At 40.8% G+C, this 21,365-nt stretch overlaps 1 protein-coding gene and 2 long non-coding RNA genes across 9 annotated transcripts in view; 1 reads left to right on the top strand and 2 right to left on the bottom strand.

Annotated features, from left to right (window-relative positions):
* The window catches only part of LOC144770775 (phospholipase A2 inhibitor and Ly6/PLAUR domain-containing protein-like), a 1,602,193-nt gene that overhangs the window by 424,269 nt on the left and 1,156,559 nt on the right, over positions 1 to 21,365 (bottom strand). The gene's annotated exons all lie outside the window — the stretch shown is intronic.
* Positions 1 to 21,365, top strand: part of LOC144770776 (uncharacterized) — a 363,844-nt gene that overhangs the window by 221,386 nt on the left and 121,093 nt on the right. The gene's annotated exons all lie outside the window — the stretch shown is intronic.
* Positions 10,633 to 18,716, bottom strand: LOC144770778 (uncharacterized). The gene is made up of 3 exons (XR_013599027.1): positions 18,593 to 18,716; positions 11,586 to 11,661; positions 10,633 to 10,680 (listed from the first exon to the last, which is right to left on the bottom strand). It is a non-coding gene; the product is annotated as an uncharacterized LOC144770778 (long non-coding RNA).

Below are 21,365 nucleotides of genomic sequence, written 5' to 3' on the forward strand. Positions count from 1 at the left end.
AGAACCCGGTCAGCAGAGCTGCTTTAGAGCCAGAGAACCAGTTCAGCAGAGCTGCTCTAGAGCCAGAGAACCAAGTCAGCGGGGCTGCTTTAGAGCCGTAGAACCAGGTCAGCAGAGCTGCTTTAGAGCCAGAGAACCAGGTCAGCAGAGCTGCTCTAGAGCCTAAGAACCAGGTTAGCAGAGCTGCTCTAGAGCCAGAGAACCAGGTCAGTAGAGCTGCTGTAGAGACAGAGAAACCAGGTCAGTAGAACTGCTTTAGAGGGAGAGAACCAGGTCAGCACAGCTGCTCTAGAGCCAGAAAAACCATGTAAGCAGAACTGCTTTAGAGCCATAGAACCGGGTCAACAGAGCTGCTTTAGAGTCGGAGAACCAGGTCAGCAGAGCTGTTGTAGAGCCAGAGAACCAGATCAGCAGAGCTGCTCTCTATCCCAAGCACTATTTCAGCAGAGCTGCTCTAGAGCCAGAGAAACAGGTCAGCAGACCTGCTGTAGGGCCAGAGAAACCAGGTCAGCAGAGGTGCTTTATTTGGAGAGAACCAGGTCAGCAGAGATGCTTTAGAGCCAGAGAACCAGGTCAGCAGAGCTGCTCTTGAGGCAGAGAACCAGGTCAGCAGAGCTGATTTAGAGGGAGAGAACCAGGTCAACAGAACTGCTTTAGAGCCTTTGAACCAGGTCATCAGAGCTGCTTTAGAGCCAGAGAACCAGTTCAGCAGAGCTGCTCTTGAGCCTAAGAACCAGGTCAGCAGAGCTTCTCTAGAGCCAGAAAACCAGGTCAGTAGAGCTGTTTTAGAGCGAGAGAACCAGGTCAGTAGAGCTGCTTTAGAGGGAGAGAACCAGGTCAGTAGAGCTGCTTTAGAGGGAGAGAACCAGGTCAGCAGAGTTGCTTTAGAGCCAAGGGACCAGGTCAGCAGAACTGCTTCAGAGCCGTAGAACGGGGTCAGCAGAGCTGCTTTAGAGCCAGAGAACCCGGTCAGCAGAGCTGCGCTAGAGCCCAAGAACTAGGTCAGCAGAGCTGCTCTAGAACCAAAGAACCAGGTCCGCTGAGCTGCTGTAGAGCCAGAGAAACCAGGTCAGCAGAGCTGCTTTAGAGGGAGAGAACCAGGTCAGCAGAGCAGCTTTAGAGCCAGATATCCAGGCCAGCAGAGCTGCTTTAGAGCCTAAGAACCAGGTCAGCAAAGCTTCTCTAGAGCCAGAGAACCAGGTCAGCAGAGCTGCTGTAGAGCCAGAGAAACCAGGTCAGTAGAGCTGCTTTAGAGCGAGAGAACCAGGTCAGTGGAGCTGCTTTAGAGGGAGAGAACCAGGTCAGCAGAGCTGCTTTAGAGCCAAGATACCAGATCAGCAGAGCTGCTGTAGAGCCAGAGAACCAGGTCAGCAGAACTACTTTAGAGGCATAGAACCGGGTCAGCAGAGCTGCTTTAGAGCCAGAGAACCAGGTCAGCAGAGCTGGTTTAAAGCCATAGAACCAGGTCAGAAGAGCTGCTCTTGAGGCAGAGAACCAGTTCAGCAGAGCTGATTTAGAGCGAGAGAACCAGGTCAGCAGAACTGCTTTAGAGCCAGTGAACCAGGTCAGCAGAGTAACTCAGGGGCCGGAGAACCAGGTCAACAGAGCTGCTCTAGAGCCATAGAAACAGGTCAGCAGAGCTGCTTTAGAGCCAGAGAAACCGTTAAGCAGAGCTGCTCTAGAGCCTAAGAACCAGGTCAGCAGAGCTTCTCCAGAACCAGAGAAAAAGGTCAGCAGAGCTGCTGTAGAGCCAGAGAAACCAGGTCAGTAGAGCTGCTTTAGAGCGAGAGAACCAGGTCAGTAGAGCTGCTTTAGAGGGAGAGAAACAGGTCAGCAGAGCTGCTTTAGAGCCAAGAGACCAGATCATCAGAGCTGCTGTAGAGCCAGAGAACCAGGTCAGCAGAACTACTTTAGAGGCATAGAACCGGGTCAGCAGAGCTGCTTTAGAGCCAGAGAACCAGGTTAGCAGAGCTGTTGAGGAGCCAGAGAACCAGGTAAGCAGAGCTGCGCTAGAGCACAAGAACTAGGTCAGCAGAGCTGCTGCAGAGCCAGAGAACCAGGTCAGAAGAGCTGCTGTAGAACCAAAGAATCCAGGCCAGTAGAGCTGCTTTAGAGGGAGAGAACCAGGTCAGCAGAGCTGCTTTAGAGCCAGAGATCCAGGCCAGTAGAGCTGCTTTAGAGCCAGAGAACCCGGTCAGCAGAGCTGCTTTAGAGCCAGAGAACCAGTTCAGCAGAGCTGCTCTAGAGCCAGAGAACCAAGTCAGCGGGGCTGCTTTAGAGCCGTAGAACCAGGTCAGCAGAGCTGCTTTAGAGCCAGAGAACCAGGTCAGCAGAGCTGCTCTAGAGCCTAAGAACCAGGTTAGCAGAGCTGCTCTAGAGCCAGAGAACCAGGTCAGTAGAGCTGCTGTAGAGACAGAGAAACCAGGTCAGTAGAACTGCTTTAGAGGGAGAGAACCAGGTCAGCACAGCTGCTCTAGAGCCAGAAAAACCATGTAAGCAGAACTGCTTTAGAGCCATAGAACCGGGTCAACAGAGCTGCTTTAGAGTCGGAGAACCAGGTCAGCAGAGCTGTTGTAGAGCCAGAGAACCAGATCAGCAGAGCTGCTCTCTATCCCAAGCACTATTTCAGCAGAGCTGCTCTAGAGCCAGAGAAACAGGTCAGCAGACCTGCTGTAGGGCCAGAGAAACCAGGTCAGCAGAGGTGCTTTATTTGGAGAGAACCAGGTCAGCAGAGATGCTTTAGAGCCAGAGAACCAGGTCAGCAGAGCTGCTCTTGAGGCAGAGAACCAGGTCAGCAGAGCTGATTTAGAGGGAGAGAACCAGGTCAACAGAACTGCTTTAGAGCCTTTGAACCAGGTCATCAGAGCTGCTTTAGAGCCAGAGAACCAGTTCAGCAGAGCTGCTCTTGAGCCTAAGAACCAGGTCAGCAGAGCTTCTCTAGAGCCAGAAAACCAGGTCAGTAGAGCTGTTTTAGAGCGAGAGAACCAGGTCAGTAGAGCTGCTTTAGAGGGAGAGAACCAGGTCAGTAGAGCTGCTTTAGAGGGAGAGAACCAGGTCAGCAGAGTTGCTTTAGAGCCAAGGGACCAGGTCAGCAGAACTGCTTCAGAGCCGTAGAACGGGGTCAGCAGAGCTGCTTTAGAGCCAGAGAACCCGGTCAGCAGAGCTGCGCTAGAGCCCAAGAACTAGGTCAGCAGAGCTGCTCTAGAACCAAAGAACCAGGTCCGCTGAGCTGCTGTAGAGCCAGAGAAACCAGGTCAGCAGAGCTGCTTTAGAGGGAGAGAACCAGGTCAGCAGAGCAGCTTTAGAGCCAGATATCCAGGCCAGCAGAGCTGCTTTAGAGCCTAAGAACCAGGTCAGCAAAGCTTCTCTAGAGCCAGAGAACCAGGTCAGCAGAGCTGCTGTAGAGCCAGAGAAACCAGGTCAGTAGAGCTGCTTTAGAGCGAGAGAACCAGGTCAGTGGAGCTGCTTTAGAGGGAGAGAACCAGGTCAGCAGAGCTGCTTTAGAGCCAAGATACCAGATCAGCAGAGCTGCTGTAGAGCCAGAGAACCAGGTCAGCAGAACTACTTTAGAGGCATAGAACCGGGTCAGCAGAGCTGCTTTAGAGCCAGAGAACCAGGTCAGCAGAGCTGGTTTAAAGCCATAGAACCAGGTCAGAAGAGCTGCTCTTGAGGCAGAGAACCAGTTCAGCAGAGCTGATTTAGAGCGAGAGAACCAGGTCAGCAGAACTGCTTTAGAGCCAGTGAACCAGGTCAGCAGAGTAACTCAGGGGCCGGAGAACCAGGTCAACAGAGCTGCTCTAGAGCCATAGAAACAGGTCAGCAGAGCTGCTTTAGAGCCAGAGAAACCGTTAAGCAGAGCTGCTCTAGAGCCTAAGAACCAGGTCAGCAGAGCTTCTCCAGAACCAGAGAAAAAGGTCAGCAGAGCTGCTGTAGAGCCAGAGAAACCAGGTCAGTAGAGCTGCTTTAGAGCGAGAGAACCAGGTCAGTAGAGCTGCTTTAGAGGGAGAGAAACAGGTCAGCAGAGCTGCTTTAGAGCCAAGGGACCAGATCAGCAGAGCAGCTGTAGAGCCAGAGAACCAGGTCAGCAGAACTACTTTAGAGGCATAGAACCGGGTCAGCAGAGCTGCTTTAGAGCCAGAGAACCAGGTCAGCCAAGCTGTTGTAGAGCCAGAGAACCAGGTCAGCAGAGCTGCGCTAGAGCCCACGAACTAGGTCAGCAGAGTTGCTCTAGAGCCAGAGAACCAGGTCAGCAGAGCTGCTGTAGAGCCAGAGAAACCAGGTCAGTAGAGCTGCTTTAGAGGGAGAGAACCAGGTCAGCAGAGCTACTTTAGAGCCAGAGATCCAGGCCAGCAGAGCTTCTTTAGAGCCAGAGAACCCGGTCAGCAGAGCTGCTTTAGAGACAGAGAACCAGGACAGCAGAGCTGCTCTAGAGCCAGAGAACCATGTCAGCGAAGGTGCTTTAGAGCCGTAGAACCAGGTCAGCAGGGCTACTTTAGAGCCAGAGAACCAGGACAGCAGAGCTGCTCTAGAGTCTAAGAACCATGTCAGCAGAGCTATTCTAGAGCCTGAGAACCAGGTCAGTAGAGCTGCTCCAGCTGACACTGACTGACTGACACTGACCAATTGACACCGACTGACACTGATTGACTGACTGATACTGACTGACAGTGACTGACACTGATTGACTGACTGACTGACACTGATTGACTGACTGACTGACACTGATTGACTGACACTGACTGACTGACTCTGACTGGCACTGATTGACTGACACTGACTGACTGACATTGACTGACTGACTGACACTGACTTACACTGACTGACTGACACTGACTGACTACTCTCTACTACTCTCTCTACTACTCACTCTTTACTACTCTACTATTCTCTCCTACTCACTCGCTACTACACTCTACTATTCACTCTCTACTACTCTCTCTCTACTACTCACTCTCTACTACTCACTCGCTACTACTCTCTACTACTACTCACACTACCACTCTCTACCACTCATTCTCTACTACTCTACTACTCACTCTTTACTACTCACTCTCTACTACTCTCTCTCTCTACTACTCATTCTACTACTCACTCTCTACTACTCATGCTCTACTACTCTCTACTACTCTCTCTACTACTCACTCTCTACTACTCTATCATTCTCTCCTACTCACTCGCTACTACTCTCTACTACTTGCTCTCTACTACTCTCTACTATTCACTCTCTACTACTCTCTCTCTACTACTCACTCTCTACTACTCACTCGCTACTACTCTCTACTACTACTCACACTACTACTCTCTACCACTCACTCTCTTCTACTCACTCTTTACTACTCACTCTCTACGACTCTCTCTCTCTACTACTCACTCTACTACTCACTCTCTACTACTCACGCTCTACTACTCTCTACTACTCACTGTCTACTACTCACTATCTACTTCTCTCAACTACTCACTCTCAACTACTCACTCTCTACTAATTGCTCTCTTGTACTCTCTACTACTTACTCTACTACTCACTCTCTACTGCTCTACTACTCTCTACTACTCACTCTCTACTACTTTCTCTATACTACTCGCTCTCTACTACTCTATACTTTTCACTGTACTATTCACTCTCTACTACTCTCTACTACTCTACTAATCCCTACTACTCACTCTTTACTACTCTACTGCTTTCTCTACTACTCACTCTCTACTACTCACTCTCTACTACTCTCTCTCTGCTACTCACTCTATACTTCTCTCTCTATACTACTCTCTTCAACTCTCTTCTACTCACTCTCTACTACTCTACTACTCATTCTATGACTCACTCTCTACTACTCTCTACTACTCTCTCTCTTCTCCTCTCTACTACTCACTCTCTACTACTCTCTCTCTCTGCTACTCACTCTCTACTACTCACTCACGACTACTCTCTACTACTCACTCTCTACTACTCTACTACTCACTCTTTACTACTCTCTACTACTCACTCTACTACTCACCCTCCACTACTCAATCTCTACTACGCACTCTCTACTACTCACTCTCTGCTACTCTCTCTACTACTCTTTACTACTCTCTAGTACTCACTTTCTACTATTCACTCTACCACTCCACTACTCTCTACTACTTACTCTTTACTACTACTCTACTACTCCCTCTCTAGTACTCTCTCTCTACTACTCACTCTCTACTACATGCTCTCTACTACTCTCTACTACTCACTCACTACTACTCTTTACTACTCACTTTACTACATACTATCTACTACTCACTCTCTACTACTCACTCTCTTCTACTCTCTACTACTAACTCTCTACTACTCACTCTCTACTACTCACTCTTTACTACCCTCTACTACTCACTCTCTACTACTCTCTACTACTCACTCTCTACCACTCACTCTCTACTACTCTCTACTACTCACTGTACTACTTTCTACTACGCTCTTCTACTCTCTAGTACTCACTCTCTACTCTCTATTACTCACTCTCTACTCTCTACCTCTCTCTACCCCTCTCTCTACTACTCTCTAACTCTATACCTCTACCTCTCTACCTTTACACCTCTACCTCTACACCTCTAGCCTCTCTACCTCTCTCTACACGCATACATATGCATATGCATGTATATATATGTATGTGTATATATATATATATATACATATATAAACACATATATAATCTGCATATATATATATAAATACAAATATAAATGCATGCATACTTATACATATACATATGAATAACTCTGTCAATCCTGTGTTTTACTCGTCGTCATCAGCACAAAAGGTACGGACACGGACCAAAGTTTCAAAATGCAGTTATTTTATTTGTGCAATTCCTGTTGTCATAACGTTTCGGCTCCGAGGAGCCTTGTTCACATGACAATGTGTGAGCATAAACCACCCATATTTAAAGTGCCCGTGCATACACATTCCTATGTCACATGGCATAGACACTGAAGACAGAGTAAAACACGATCAGCAATAAAGTGGAATATATATTTTCAAATATAGTGCATGTATATATATATATATATATATGTATATATATATATATATATATATATATATATATATATTCACTGAAAAAACCATAGGTTATAGACCATATATAGTTAGGAATTAGCATTTAAAAAACCTTATTTTACTCACACAAAACCATTGAAATTCCATATATAGTTAGTTGCACTAACTATGTATCGCGCACCCGCAATCCACTGCTGATGATGTCACATATTACATCATTCATGACATGGTCAGTGACATCACTGATGACATCACTGATGACATCTCAAATGACATCACTGATGACATCTCATTTGACATCAATGACCACATCACTGATGATATCATTCATGTGACAATACAATGCATCTCCTCACATTTTAATATAACCTCTGTTACAACCAGTGTTAAATACAGAGTATAATTTTTGAAACCATTGACACACCAATACTAGTTACTACATACGCACTCACTGATTCCTACGTCTACACACACATTCACTCATTCATCCATACAATCATTCATACATACAATCACTCATCTTTACAACACTATCATATGCACTCATACACCTATACAGACACTCACACTCTGCCACTCATCCATGGAGTTACTCACACACCTAGTCAGTCCTGTAAAGAATCAATCACACTTCCATTTTCTTGTCTATACAGTTAAACATAGAGCACCTTACATTTTCAAACATATAGTAACACATACTTACTTTCTTATACAATCATTGATACAAGTACACATTGATCTGCACAGAGTCACACACCTCCCAGCCAGCCACACACACACTCAGTCTCCCATACAAATACTTGGACAATCAATCAATAACCCATATAGTTAATCATATAGCTACTGATCAACACATGCAGTAGTTTACAGAACAACAGACATAATGATGCACAAATTAAGACAGTTTAGTCACTAACCCATGCACTCAGTGAGACACATTTAATCACTCACTCATACATTCAGTCATGCACCTACTAAATCCTTCGTCCAGACAGTTATACATCTACTCATTCTTCAATATCTAAAACATATTTAAACTTTACAGAAACACACAGTCACTGGATGATGTCATCAGTGATGTCATCAGTGATGTCATTTGAGATGTCATCAGTGATGTCATCAGTGATGTCACTGACCATGTCATGAATGATGTAATATGTGACATCATCAGCAGTGGATTGCGGGTGCGCGATACATAGTTAGTGCAACTAACTATATATGGAATTTCAATGGTTTTGTGTGAGTAAAATAAGGTTTTTTAAATGCTAATTCCTAACTATATATGGTCTATAACCTATGGTTTTTTCAGTGAATTTTCAAGGTTTTGTAAATGCTAATTCCTAACTATATATGGTCTATAACCTATGGTTTTTTCAGTGAATTTCATTGGTTTTTTAATAGCTAATATCAAAACCTTTACAATGTATTATTCTTTAAAAAGAAAAATATTTTTTACATGTTTTTTATACAATTTTTTTTGTATTTTTTTTGTTTCGCTCCCAGTACGCGTACCGGTTAGCTTCCCGTTAGCTCAATCCGGAGGCGCGACCCGGTACGCGAACTGGTAAACGTTCCTTTTGCGCACCTCTCGCGTTACAAAACAACATGGTGACGCTTCGCGTCAGCATGACGTTTCGCGTTCTCGCGTAATACGTCATATTACGTGCTACGTTTGCGTACCCGGAAGCGCACCGGTACGCGAACCGGAAGCGATCCGCGGCGCGGCGCCGACCGCGTAATGTAAACATAGCAGGTCATGTGACTCGATAATAACACTTTTCATTGGTTCATTTCACTTTTGGTTTCCTAATGATGTAATACAAGGTCATGTGATCTAAAATGGACACTTGTCATTGGTTTAGAACTTTTGTTTTTCCCAAATGATGAAAACCCCTCCTTCTTTCATCACTCTGACTTTCATCTTGGTGAGAGAAAGACCCTTTATTGAGACTTTGTGATGGCTTCATTAGTAGCTTCAGCTGGTGCTAGCCCACCACCTCCACCAAATCCAAGAAAGAGAGGACCACCTGCAGAAGTAATTCTGCAAGAAGAGGAAGAACAGGAAGAGGAGGAAGAGCATGAGTTTTTGCCAGAGGAGCCCAGGAGGTACAATCGACAGGAGAATTATATCTGGCAATTCTACAGAATTCCTAAGGGGCAAAAGAAAGTGAATGCTCGTTACGTGTTTTGCCGCATATGCGGTGACAGATTGTCAAGGGGCACCGATAAAAAATATAGTTATGGGAATCATACTATGCATCGGCATATGAGTAGGTGGCACCCAAATAACTATAGTGCTGCCCAGCTACGTGACCAACAACAACATCCCCTCCAAATGGCAAGAAGATCGGTGGTTCCAGAGGTGTCGGGACCAGAGGCGAGGGAGGTGATTGCAAACATCCAAATGTTGTTTGGTCACGTAAAACAAGTGTGCGTGGAATGTGGCGCTTTCATCTGCTACAGAGAAAGTAGCATCACTTTGATTTTGCGAGCAATTCAAAATCATATTAATGTTTGCACAAAACGCACCAAAAAATAAATTCATTTTTTTTTTTTGCTCCTGTTGAGCCCTTTATAATGGATCGTTTTTGTTTCCCCCCCCCCCAAAAAAACCAAAAAATTTTTAAAAACGTTCAGAAAATACAAAAAAAGTAAAAAAATGTTCAAAAAATACTAAAAAAAATATAAAACAACAAAAACATAAAAAAAAAGTTCTTTTCAGAACTAACTCCCCATTATAAAAAAATTAGTAGAAAATTTGGAACTCTGCCAACCTGTATTTCTCTTAGTTCGCTCCCGGAGCGCTACCCGGTACGCGTACCGGAAGCTAACCAAAAAAATATTTTTTAAAAAAGAACAGTAACTATAAGGGAAGGAAATACACAGTTATGTTAAAAGAAAGACAGCTCTAGGGAGTAAAATAAGGATACTGTTACCTACAATCCACTGTTGATGATTTCACATATTACATCATTCATGACATGGTCAGTAACATCAACAGCAGTGGATTGTAGGTAACAGTATCGTTAGTTTACTCCCTTTAGCTGTCTTTCTTTTAACATAACTGTCTATTTCCTTCCCTTATAGTTACTGTTCTTTTTTAAAAAACATTTTTTTGATCAGTCATAAACAGTGACATTAATAGAAACAGAGAGAGTGAACAAGAGTGAAGAACTATGGTCCTCCTGAGCCACCCTCAGAAAACCAAGGGGGTCAAGATACATCTACCGTGCCCCCTTCTACCTATTCTGAACATTATTTGCCCTCCATCTTGTATCTTGATTCGAACGAAACACAAAATGGTGGACTGCCATAACGCTGCTGGTTTGCGAACCGGGCAACTTCCCAGGAAGCGGTCCCCAAAAAAAAAAAGTTGGGAAAGTAATTCACAGACACTAAGAGTAATAGAGATGGAGTGAGTGAACAAGACTGAGGAACTATGAGAACAGAGGGACTGAGAAAAAGAGTGGAAGGAGTTGAGTAAATAGGTAATAGAGAAAGGAATGAGGAAAGTAGCAAAGGCAGGAAACTGAGGATTAAAGAAGTGAAGCAGTGGATCTAATAGTAGGTGAATGTGATAGAAATGTAACGAAAAGAGTACAACTATTTACCTTGTAATTGCTGTTAAATTAATCACATTTTATTTCTATACTTTCAATCTGTGAAAGAGAGAACCAACATTTAAAAAAAAATTAAAATATGTATTTAAAAATTACAAAAGACAAGGGAAAATATTGAAGGACAAATAGTTTTTCAACAACTTTGACACTGACAGAAGCTTCTGCTTCTCCAGGTCCTCTACACAATGCTAAAGATATACATTTTAAACTAACAGTATCTTGATGCAGATGAAGTGAGGACTATCTTAAAACATGGTGCATCTTTTGCATTGCTCTTGTTTCAGAAAAGTGTCGCTTCAGTATGCCAATAACATGTCTCCTATCCAGAGATTTGTTTGAGGTGAGGCCTACTCAGAGTTCAAGATGAGATTTACACTTGTTGAAGTGTACAGAGGAGATAATATCTGTGAAAGTCTACTAATGAAGTGAGTCATGTCCACTGCACTCTTCAACAAAGTAGAAACCTCCTATGTTTCCCTGGACAGACCTAAACTTGATCTGCACAATGTGATTCGTAATGATAGGAAACTCAAGTGATGTAATTGAAATATGTGCAATTTATTTTGCTCATTTCACAATCACATCACTTGTGTTTCCTTTGCTTAGGTATCTCATTGTGCAGATGTAGTCCAGCATATGAAAGATTACGTAGAAGTGCAGCACTGCATACAATAAATTTAACACTTACAGAAAACTCACCTTCTCCATGCCTCCTACACAGTTCTACATATACATCATAAATGCAAACAGTACAGAATTAATTATACATGTTAAATGGTTTATTTTTGCTGTTCTCAGAATGTATCAAAATTCACTAAAAACAGTGACTTGAAGGTATTCATCATGTAACAGCGGGGAAAAAAAAACACAATCAAAATGATTGTGTTTAAAAAACCCATACAACATCAGAAAATAAAATTCAGAACTCCTTAAAGTTAACTTACTTTCCATGACGTCCAAGGATGTCCTATAAACAGCTTACACTCTTTTGTGCTGTTATTACTTTCAGCCCGCCACTTTCTGAAAGAAAACCTCCATCGTTTTTAAAAACACGTTACATGCAATAAATGACTTCTTGCTCTCTACCACTATTTTCCACAAGGCCAAATCTAGTCAGAGATATTTATAACTCTTGGATTTCTTGTAAGCCAATCCCATCATTTGGCATTTCCGCAACTTTCAGAATTAAAATGTTGAAGATCATTTTCACAATCCTGGAATAATAATATCTTCCCCTTCTTGGTCAGTCATGTTCTACATTTCCTATGACACTGATACTGCTTAATATGAAGCAGACTTACACTACCTCTATGAGTACTACAATTATTTAATTCTCTACATCACTTTTAATCACAAAGCAATGTAAAACAGTAGACAGCATTGCAGACTTACATTCCCTCTACTCCATGTTTTGATTGGCTGCTTCAATTAGCTTATGAAAAGAAACAATTTTTCTGAACTCATTTAAAGTGCACATACATCTCCATAATGTCCAATCCTTTGATTAGAAGTTATGTCTCTGAACTACACTTATCCTCAAGGCCAAATTGTGTAGGAGCCATTAGAACTTCTTGAAATTCCACAGATCATATCCCGAGATTATTTTCCTAAAATTTTGGTTTTAAAAACACCAGGTAAGAGTTTTTAAGGTCATACGGCAATTTTTTTTTGAAAATTAAAACAGAATCATTGCAGAATGACCAGCCATTTCTAGACTTTAAATAAGCTGTGTAATGTCCTGATGATATTGAAGGGCCGTCATGATATATAATTGCTATAGTTACAAAAGTCCTTCCTGATATTGACAACTGCGAAGCTACAAATTTTTTTATTAAAGTTGTCAATTTTGTTCCATCAGGCCTACATCGTTGGAACATTAAAATGACGTACTGGCCATATTTTCGTATAAATAATGTGGACATCATTTCAGATTTACATTGGCTACACTCCATGCTGTGATTAGCAGCTTTTACTAGCTTATTAAAGGAGACTGATTTACTGTCTGGCAAAGTTAAATATATAAATCTTTCTGAGTCTACACTAGTAGTACTTGATACCATACAGTTCTCGCAGTCATGCTGCCATTGATAAGAAAGCCCAAACAGCTGATCTACATCTACACCTTCAGCATGTAATACATCAAGCATATACATTAAAAACTCCTGACAATCTTGCTGAATATTTTGAGAGAATTGTGTTTGCCCTGAACATCTGTCTAACAGGTTTCGAATTTCAGACACACTTTCTATTTTTGTTCTATCTGTGCTACATTTCTCTAACACAGAATTCAACAAACTGCAAAATCTTTGATCAGAATTGACCACAATCTCTTCTTTTACATTTTTTAGAGAAAACAAAACATTCATTACTACATTAGCATAGCAGTTGACACCAGAACTGTTTTCAAACTGAAAACCAACAACATCTTCAACAGAATCCTCTTTGTTTCTGCTTGTAATTTTAGGTTCATTCACTTTTTGTCTTTTTGCTACAACCTCCCCAGTATTGTTCTCATTTCTTCGTTTCCGGCCTACCAGACGTTTCTCAAACAAAGGAAACTGAGGCAAATGTGGCGCATACTCTCTTCTTAACCTATTGTATTCCTTAACACAATCTAGATCTGCACAAATGTTTCTGACATCACACTCAATCAAGTACAATCCCGATAAAGTTCTAACTCGTGACAATGCCACATATGCCATACCCTCCTTGAACACAGAACTGCCAATATTCACCAATGCAGTGTCTACACTTAAACCTTGCGATTTATGAATTGTCACCGCATATGCCAAGCAAACAGGGAACTGCTTACGGCGAACATATAAGTCTTTTACAAGCAAAAATCTAGCAGAACAACGAGCAATTAGCTGTACTTCCTCAATGCCATCAAATTTAATTTTTAAAAATTCAATTCCATCTCTATTTCTGTATTTCACAAAATCAACAACATTACCCATTGATCCATTTACCAGACCTCTTTCAACATGTAAATTCCTTCTTAAAATTATACGGCAGTTCAAGCACACATTCAGAGTCTTTTCAAAACCTGCAGTTTTAGATATAGTCTTCTCTAATGAATCCAATTTTGATTTCAGATTCTCAGACAAAATAATTGTTGATCCCATATGCTGTACTCTATCAATAGCTTCCACTTTCACAATCTCTTGCTTTTCTAAATGCAACATTTTGTTGTTAAATTTGGCACATTCTGCAAGAGTTGGCATCAAACATATTCCAGATTTCTTATCAGTAATTTTCTGAAAAATATTCTCAGGCACAACATCTTGTTCTGGATATAAATTTGACAGTAATCGTGCATGTAAAGCTTCTTTTCCATGCTCGGTCACTTTTCCAATTCTAACATCTTGTAGAATAGTCTTGTAAACTTCATCCTTTGCCTGACGCATATTTTCATGCAGTTCAGCATAATTGAAGTTTAACCATATATTGACGTTGCCAATGCTGCCTAGGCACTTCCTGGTATCTTCATGCGTGAGCATTTTGAACACAGGTTGCCCTTTCACTGGTGTCAGCTGCAGAAGATCTCCGAAAACAATGATGTGTTTGCCACCAAATAACACATCATACTCTGTTTTGAGAACTTCTTGCATCCTCAAATGCACAAAGGCAAGCATGACATTGGAAACCATGCTTACTTCGTCAATGATAAGAAGTTTCATTTTCCTCAAGATTCTTGAAACTTCAAAACAAGCATCTCCAGATAGCTTGTGATATTCTAATTTGTTGTCATGCTCCACTGGCAGCATCAGTAAACGATGTAAAGTAATCCCTTTAATATTATGTGCTGCCAGTCCAGTTGGAGCAGTGACAACACAAGACAGCGATGACTCTGTCCTTTCCTGCAAATAGCATGAAATTGCTTTAATGAGGAAACTTTTTCCAGTTCCCGCTTCTCCACTCACGTACAGTCGGACAGGCTTCAACGACGTACATGAGCACTCTTTCTTATCATGACTTAATCCATGATCAATTTGCATGGTAACTTCGTCATATATTTTCCTCTGCTCAACGTTGAGTTGCCTTTCCAACTCTTCTAAGTTAACCACATCCTCTTGAGCATGTGCCATGGCTCTTTCCACCTCATTCATAGCAGTGGCAGCTTCATTTTCAATAAGAGGTCCTCCTAGTGGATCCTGACTCAATGAAGCAGAACTCTGACTGTCCTGAGAACTGTCTCTGGCAATCTCGGCTGCAATTGTTGCTTCCTGCTCAATTTCCGCATTCAACATTTCTACATATTTGGGAAAAGCAGGACATTCTATGGTCTCCTTGGCGGCATTGAAAGAGTCTTCATAACAGAGGAAATCTCCAAGCAGTTCCTCTTCTGCACGCCAAGGCTTGAAAAGTTGCAAAAGTGCTAAATAGAAAAACTCCTTTTTTTCAGGAGATTCGCCACTCAATTTTCGATGGTTTATCAAGTGGCATTTTCTTTGCTTCACCAGACATCCCTCACTTCCTATTACAGCATACACTCCTTTCTCAGTATCTTCTTTGATGTTCCTCTTGAACATGTAATTTTGCAGAACCTCATACAGACAAACATTCTCGAGGTGACTGCTTCGATTTGGATAATATGTATCCAACATGTTGGTCTTCAAAATGTCGGTACTGTTTGGCTCCTTTTCCGCCAAATACTCAATTTCCCGCACAGGTTTGAGAACTCGATTACGCGTTGCAGCAAGACCAAGACTCGCCCAAACGATACTCCTGGACTTGGCATAGAGACTTGCTGAAGACAACCGGTCAGAACATTCGTACGCTCCGATTTCTCGATGCGACAACATCTTCAGACTGAAACTGTACAACTTCTTGCTGAGGCTCTTTTCATGGGAAATGTCCTCCCACATATCCTTCAATTCTGTCTTCTCTTTTTTGGTGATGTAAGACGTCACATACCGAGCCACAGCCATACAGTTATCAGCCACAAACTGTATATCCATGTTAGCATTCCACATGGACAAAATCACCGGGTTGTAGTCGTTGATGTACTTGGACTCTTCGTTCCTCTTCAAATTGTAAGTGTTTTTAGGTGATTTCTTCATGACATTGTGTCGCAGCGAAGACATCAAACTGTTTACTCTTCCTTTAGAAATCACCGGTCGTGGATAGCCGAAACAACATTTAGTGTAGAACTTGTCCTTGTTTCGGAATTTACGACGGCAGTACTTTCCACATCGATGGCTTTGGAAACGCAGAACTTTTTCTCTTAGGCTTTTCTTCTCCTTTGCGTTTGGAACAGCACACGTAGAATACTGTTGGATGAAACTCATCACTGAGTCATCTGGATCCGTTCCAAATTTAGGTGCATCCTTGATCCACAGCAACATATGTATATGAGGAGCACCTCTTGCTTGGTACTCCTTTCTCCAGAAGAAATCCAACACCTCTCCAAGAGGTGGATTCTTCTTATTCATGATGAAAGACATCATAGCTTCAAATCTATGATTGAAGTACCTACATACATTGACTGGATCCAAAGAGCACAGTTCTCCGGGTGTCTTGAATTCGATGTTTTCTACGTTAGCATTTGCCTCTCGTAGAAATTCAAGTAAGTCTTCCCAGCCATACTCGGCACAGCTCAGAGTGAGGAACCATGTGGGAGTACCTAAGTTCCTCAGCATACATTTTAAATCACCATGACGACGGTACCAGTACTCATTAGTACCACGCTGACACGCCATGAGATTAATCAGGTGAGAATCCAAAATACTATCTTGGACATTCACTTTATCCATAAAATCACTTGCCGAGATGTTTTGCATGTGTATACCACTTTTCAAGATGTGGTTCACTGCATATGACAGTCCAGACAGATCGCTTTCAAACAGGAGATGAAACAAATATGGAATGCATTGTCGAAACCTAGCATCTCCTGCATACAATCGCAAAGTCCGGTATTCAGAAGCAGGAATTTGATGAGGTCGCTCATCATATCTTCCTCCCTGACCTGTTGGAAAAAGCTGTGGGAAACACCGAGCTTCCAAACTTTGCTCCCAAACACTAATGGGACTCCCTTTGGCTTGTTTCATTTGAAACAACTCAATAGCATTCCCCATGACTTCCTTTGAATGCAAAGGATGAACACTATAATGTTCATATATTTCCTCACTAGTAGAGAGTTCTACTTTCTCAATTTGACCAGCACACAAATCGCTATCCTCTTCCTCACTTACTTCCTCTTCTTCAACATATACATTCTTATAGTATTTATTATTTTTTTTCAAATACAATGTTGCCTTTTTAACTTTCCTAACATCTACTAAATCTTGCCATATTTTCTTATTCTTTGTCGGAACCCCATTAACTAAGATAACCAGAGGTTCCTCTTCCACTTTTTCTACTCCAATTGTGTTAATGTTTTTCTTCAAATCTAGAGGCAAATAAACAACTCTTCCCTTTAATCCTCTCTGTAAATCTGATGGAGGCAATTTCCCTGTCTTTGGCTCCATTCTTACAATAGCCTGAAAGGGATGGATACTTTGAATCAAAATAGATTCATAAGTATTTAAGTCCTTCAATTCAGAAGGAATCTCAACCAATTCCAGATTATTATGAACTGCTCTAGCAGGCATCTGGTTTTGTTTTAATTTGTTACAACAATAAGTACACACACGTTGATCCAATCCCAAATCAAAACAATTTTCTACCATCAAGTATGTTGCAAAATCCTTCCATTCACTATTATTTTCCCTTTCACTTTTTGCATATAAATCCACTAACTTAGTCTGATTCTTATAATAAGTGCGTCGACAACACACACAAGTGAAATTAGGCCTCTCACTTGATTTCATGTCAAACGTCGCAATTTCCCTCTGGAAATTATCTGTACTGGAAACATGTACAGTATCTTCCAAATGACCCTCTATTTCTTGCTCAATTTCAACATTCTCCTCTTTACTTCCAAAGTAACAAAACTCAATTTCTTCACATATATTCCTCACATCTATTTCAGAACCATGCAGAAGAGCAGCACATAATTGTTTCAGCATAATTGCTGGACTCTTAGCATAATACAACAGTCTAACTAACTTCCTCACTTTGTTATGATGCACTGCTAGCATCCTGAAATGATGAAAAACACTCTGGCATACTCTCCTGGAAAGACAAGCCAGTGAATGACCATGCAAACCTGTCACTTCTCTCACTCTGCAAGGATCTAATTCTTGCAACAACCTCATTTTCTGCTTCAAACTTTTCTTGTTAAATGACCGTACAAAATCACAAAGCAAATTGATAGAATCCTGTCGCACACTGCAAATACTACTACACTTCCAGGTGTACACAGGACCCTTAGCACGTCTTCCTAAAACCTCATTACCTAACAACTCTTCTGCCTCTGTTGTCACAAGTTTTTCTTTTTCAACTGGACAACCATCTTTCACTTCATAAGCACGACCACTGATGTCAACTGCATGCACCAAATCATTATCCTGGAAATAACTCTCTTCATTAAAAAATGCCTCACAGCTTGAACTATGTATCCATTCTCCAGAAAAAACTTCACAAAAATTACTACGATTAACTATTCTCTTCCATCTACTATTTCTTTTGAAATCAAAAATTGCCTTGTTTAGCTTCCTAATTCTATTGATTATCAAAATAAATAACTTACGTTTAATTTCAAAAGCCTGATCAATAACTTTCTCAACTTTTTTTTTTCTCCTATAAAAAACTAATTTCTGTTGACCTTTCTTAATATTTTTTAACAAATTGCCAATTATCCTGTTACGGAACATTCGTTTACGAATCTCCGTAAACTGTTGTTTCCTTCTACTATCATGCACAGATTTATCTCTTGCTCTAGCAGTAACATTTTCATTTGTCCTTTTCTTTCCATTTGATTTACTTGTGTTGTTATGGATTGAAACATTTTCTGTACTAATATTTTTTTTATTTGAAATATTTTTTATGAAATATTTAGAGCTCTTACCCGGTGCTTTCTTCATCGCTTGAGAAATCTTTTTGTTAGAGGACTGCTGCATTTTTTTTTTCTCCTGCTGTCTTTGACGTTTTGCAGCCTTCATCTCTCTTATTTTTGTAGGCATAGTTGAATCTGAGGAAAAATATAATAAAAATGTTAATAAAAAAATATTATCAAACAGTAAATCAGTAATAGTGATCAAAAACATAACACACTACTTGACATTTTAAATAGAAGATTTTTTAGTCCTTGCAAATTTACAATACAGAAGTAGCAGAAAAGAAATGAGATTTATATTTATGTTACCTATGCTATTTTATATGTGAATCTGATCTAATTTTATGAGCATATTTTAATATTTTATTGAAGACACTACACATAACCTGTTTTTGAAGGTGTCTTTATTTTTAAATTAAACGGTTTACCTTTTTACTTTTTATTCATTATAAATTTTAAAAATAAATGTTTATAATTCCAAAGGCTCAAGCAGGTCATCTTCCCATCCTATATCATATAATTCGGACAAATCTGCATCCTCATCACGCTCTTCTTCATCCTCAGGATTTAAATCATCCAATGGATCAACATCCACTGATGTTTCAATTACAAGTTCAATGATGAGGTCAAAATCAACTGATTGCAGATTGTCGCTCATGTTGAGGTTGTCTTTATCTTTAAAGAAAGACAACAACAATGAGATGTTGCAGAGTAAGAGACAAATCTCACAGATTATAATAGTAAAATTATTTAACAAGAGTAACATTTTGCAGCTATTATTTAGCCATGTCCAGCGATGCTGAGCAGGTGAAGCCTATGTCTAATTTTTCACTGGACAGGACTCATCTGTTCTTAACCTTGGATAAGCCTCAACGACTCTGTGTCCCCTGCACATACTCAAATGTTAAAGTGCAGATTTATATTAAATGGCACATCCCCAGGCATGCACCAGTTAATGTGCACCACTGCTTTACCACCCATGGTGTGCCGCATTTACAATCAGATAGGAGAAAGCTGCTTCAAAACCCTGCACCTGCTTGAAGCTGGCATAGGTCTTGACGCAGCATTGTATAGATGGGGCACCCCTGATCCTTGCTGGAGCTGCATCGCACTTACGATACAACTCCAGCAATGCGCCACCTTTACAGCACAGATGCGTCACACATCTGTGCCTTTTTTGCCCCATGCTGCGCCGCATTGTAAATGCAGCACACCATGGGTGGCGGAACAGTGGCGCAGGATGACTGTCACATCCCTGGGGATGCGCCACTCATCATAAATCTATCCCTAAGCTTCTTATCTTGTTACAGATGAACTGCCATATGTATCATCAAAATATTTTACATATTATAAATAGCAAATTTTAAGGAATAAATAGCGATTCTTTACTATTCCTAATTTGCAATGAGCAAATTGCTAATTGCAAATTACCCATTCATTTCCATAGGCTAGGAGGCTCATAGGAATTAATGTTGCAAGTTGTGATTAGCAATTAGCTCATCACAAAATAGGATTTTTTTCAAGCGTGCAGGGGTATCTCAAGAACAACCTGCTGCACCCCTGAAAAAGAAATTTGGGAGCACATGGCACACCTACATGCCCTAATGGCATGTATGGGCGTCATATGGGACCTTTTTTTTTTTAAAAAAAAAATTCTTTTTGAAAAGAATTCGCAAATTACCACAAACTACAAGTTGGTGGTAGTTTCCAAATCCTTAATATCATTTTTTACATATTTTTTTTTTATACATTGCATTTAAGGAATCACAATTTTTGAATTATTGACATTTTAAGTAATTTCCACATGTGCACTGTTTTCTAAATATAATTTGAAAATCGTTTTTGGGGAAAAGTAATGGTTTGCAAATTTATGACAAGGACATAATGGTGTATGCTTCTCTATAAGGCATTTCAGTATCTCTAATGTCATTTTTCCCATATTACATTATAAGACCTTTCCCCATGAAGCACATTCCTTGTAAATATGCTCCCACCAGTGCATTGCAAATTTAGATTTTGACTGTTTCAGACACATAGCCATGTTGAAAGTGACCCAAAAAAATTGCAAACGTTTAAAAAAAACACATTCATGTGTCTTAATGACATTTTAATTCATTTCCCCATGGACAATGTTTTCTAAGTGGCACAAAAGAGGTATACACCTATCATAAATCTGTCCCTAGAATTATAAATGATTAAATCAGGATGACAATAAGATGTGGCCTATCCAGAGGTTTGTTTAAGGTGAGGCCTACTCAGGATTGCAGATTAAAGTTATGCTTGATGAAGAATACAGAGGAGATAATTTATTGTAAAGGCCTACCAATGAAGTAAGTGATTTCTACTTCATTGCACCAGTCATCATAAATGTATCCATAAGCTTCTTATCTTGTTAGACATCAACCGCCATATGTATCATATAACTATTTTGCATTTCCAAAAAAGCGAATTTTAAGGAATAAATAGCGATTCTTTACCATTCCAAATTTGCGATGAGAAAATTGCTAATTGCAAATTACCCATTCATTTCCATGGGCTAGGAGGCTCATATAAATGAAGGTGCAATTTGCGATTAACAATTTGCTCATCACAAATTAGGAATTTATTCCAAAAGTGCAGGGGTGTCTCAAGAGCACCCTGCTGCAACCCTGAGAAAGAAATTTGGGGGCATATGGCGAACATAAATTTTAACAACATTCCTTTACCTCAAAAACGATTTTCAAATCATAACTTCAAAACACTACACATGGGAAAATTACTTAAATTGTCCTTAAGACACATAAAA

This window comes from Lissotriton helveticus, chromosome 7, assembly GCF_964261635.1.
Source record: "Lissotriton helveticus chromosome 7, aLisHel1.1, whole genome shotgun sequence".
NCBI lineage: Eukaryota > Metazoa > Chordata > Amphibia > Caudata > Salamandridae > Lissotriton > Lissotriton helveticus.